Source organism: Pinus tabuliformis, chromosome 2_1, assembly GCF_031772625.1.
Source record: "Pinus tabuliformis cultivar Carrire ecotype Pingquan chromosome 2_1, CPIR1, whole genome shotgun sequence".
Classification (NCBI taxonomy): Eukaryota; Viridiplantae; Streptophyta; class Pinopsida; order Pinales; family Pinaceae; genus Pinus; species Pinus tabuliformis.
In genome coordinates this window covers 398,281,742-398,285,292 of record NC_142299.1, presented here as the reverse complement: position 1 = coordinate 398,285,292, position 3,551 = coordinate 398,281,742, and positions in this window count along the sequence as shown.

Genomic DNA, 3,551 nt, shown 5'->3' with positions numbered 1-3,551 from the left:
TGATTACCATATTAAGACATCCAACTAAATATAAAAAATAACACATGACTAGCTAGCACCACGAAAATCATAGTCAAGCTCATCCTGATGATCATTTCCATGATCATCATCCTGACCATCCTGATAATATCATCCACATAATCATCACCAATGCCATCGCCATCCTCATCATCATCATCTCTGATATATGATGTAATCTAAACATAGTCTATATCATCATCTTCATGGTCATTACCTATAACTTTCTGGAAAAAAAATCAATATTACATGTTAGTACTAATTCTATAGAAAAATGCATATTTTTATTACAATGCTAATAATAAAATGAGTTAGGACATAATAACATTTAATAGTACTAAAAATAAAATGAAAATATGGCTTAAGATATATTGGAGATCCAACTAAGATTACACTTGTAATTCACATTAAGTAGTAGAAGCATTTTTTAATCCATATGAAGTAGGTACCCATTTGTTCTTCATACTATATTGTAAATGTTTCTTATGATTTCCATGCAGAATTGGTAAATTAATATTTACTGGAAGCTTTATTTGAAATTACTATTGTAATTTAAATTAGAAATAGAAGAAATTTTAACAAAAAAAGAATGACATGAAAAAGTAAATTGTTTTTAATGAAAAATAAGTCGCATACAATATGAATGTCACATGAAATATTGAGTTGTTTTTAATGCATTTACTTTTCTCTATAATAAGATGGATCCTAATGTTTGTTCAAGAACAAATGCTCACAAATAATTACTTCATTTTATCCATTATCACACTTAATCCATTATACCTATTGACGACAATGATTCCATTCAAATTGCTTTGAACTTCCTAAATATAATGTAAAAGAGAAAACTCCACGACCACAACCATGACCACTACCCCCTCCCTTGCCTCGTCCATCATCAGAGACAATGAACTTGGAGTTATGACCACGATAGCAACCCCTCCCTTGCCTTCTGTCCACCATTAGAGGCATTGAACTTGGAATTAAGAGTACTCATGTTTTCTTTGCTCTAATTAATCTCCAAGGAATCAAAACTTGATCAATATATCAGGGACTCCATCAAGGAATAGATATATCATAAGAGAAGCTCAATAGGCTTTGCGGAAAGAGTGTGAAATAACACTTATCTCTGTTTTATGAAATAACTTGAGTAAGTGGAATGAATGGTGGGAAACACTTACCAAGGAAAGGAATATTTTTGGTCCATCCTTATTTCTATTATTGTTTTGCTTCTTAGAATGGAGAGGGAAGTGTTTAAAAAAAAACTAAAACATATTTTAAATTTAGAATATATATATATATATATATATATATATATATATATATATATATATATATATATATATATATATTCTTAATTTTAGTTTTTTCTTAATATATATTCAGTTTAGTAATTTTTTATTTTCTAAAAAAATATATTTAGTTTTTGGTTTTTTTTATAACAAAAATTATATTTTCTTTTTATAAAAATGGATTTTAAACATCCATTCATGCAAAATTTGTGATTTTATGATATAAGTTTATATTATATATAAAAAAAATAACTTAATGCCATGCATTGTGTTTCTGAGATGGGTATTATACATCTCTTCCTTGCTAAGTTATAGAATGTGCTTGGGTTTTCTTAATGCAATAAAATTAATTCTTCTCTTCATTATATCTTGAGATGTTCAACTTGCACCTAATAAAATAATAAAGTTAAAATAGGTTTGCCTTTGTCCTTTGTAGATTTCTTTCCCCATTAATCCTTGTCTTAATAGATTGTCTTATGGTGGCCTTGAGTGGTCACTCCCATTAGTTGCATACTTTTTAGTTTTATGTTAGTGACATTTATTAGGATTGATAACATGTTATTTAATTTATGAAAATGTGTTATTTTCCGTATTAATGTTAAATATTAATATTAAATATGTTGTTTTTGAACATGGTTTAGCAAAAAGTTCCCAAAAGGTTTATAGATTGTAATTTATAATGTAATGCTTCATTGCTTGATGAAATTGTTTTAGATATTTTTTTTTAAGGATTCATTGATTGATGAAATTTTTATGGATATTTTTTTTAGTATATTAACTTGTATGTGATAAAGTCAAAAGTCACCTCCTTTTGAGATTTTCATTGGTTAATTTCCCTTAAGGCTATCAAGTTCACCATTCAGTCCCAGGTTAAGGAAATATAGGAGTCATGAAGTGGCATTGTCCAATAACTTAAATCTTGGAACATGTTTTTTTAGTCACATTATACTTCCTTTCTGTGTAAATTCTCCATGAAAATAGTCTCATGGAACATGAGGGACCTCAATAGTAAAGGAAAACAAATACTCCTAAAAGAAAAATGGTCCACAAAGCACCCATCAATAATGTTGATATAAAAAATAAAAATATTAAGTGAGGTTCTACCTCATATAATTAAAAAATGGGGGAGGAATTTCCAAGTAGTAGTGATTGATGATTAGATATACTTGGGTGGAATGGCTATTATTTGGAATGATTAGGACATCAAGGTTACCAATATGTTTACCTCTTTTTGCATTATGACAATATAAATTTAGTTAATTGACATTGAGGACTACTACCATGTATCCAATGTCTGTGACTCCAATATCACAAATGGAAAACCTCTATTTCTCAATTCTATTTCCAGCACAAGTAATTTATACTCCCCATATTCGTGGATTATTGGGAGTGACTTCAATATTATCAAGTGTCTCGAGGAATAGAAATGATGAATCACAATGTTTACCAAGAGATTTTGTAAGATATACCATCAAGACCCTAAAGTAGTATCCATTAAAGTTCTCAAGCAATGAGTCTCCAACCCACACATGTGGATCAATGACATGTAATACATGTGTGTGTGATGACTAACTTAATACATTGTTCTAATAACTCCACAAACTTAAGTATTTCACTCCATCACATGATTGACCATAGTGTGACATAAGTAAACCAAGAGTAGACATGAAACCTTTAGGCAAGAAAAATTCCCTAGATCCTCAATTAGGTTCTTAAATGATGAAGTAAAAATGAAAGGGGAAAAGAGGACTTCATGATTTAACCATCACAAACATGTGATCAAGTGTGACTAGGAGTGTATATATTCATATGTTTTCCAAAGAGGGTGTGAATACATGAGTTACCATTCATTGGGCCTTATTTTTCTTTCTTTTGATTTTTCGAATAAGGTTTTCATAAGTTTTGAACAACTCATAGATATAATATTTACATAAATTTTCACTTTAACCTTAGAGTTTAGACTTAGATAAATCATTATAGTGTATCTTTAATGATGTTGGCTTTCACTTTTTTATTTTCTTTCATCACAAATGACAAAAGGGGAAATATTTTGCCACAAATCTATGAATGCTTAATCATAAAGGCGTCATGCGATGAAAACAAATTAATGATGTTATTCCCTATGAAAATGATGGGTATTCTCAAGAAACGCTTATGCTTGTGGATGTGTCCTCCCTAGTTGAGAGGGAGTGAGCATTAACACCATATTATCCATTTGTCATGTACTACGACCGAGACTAACAG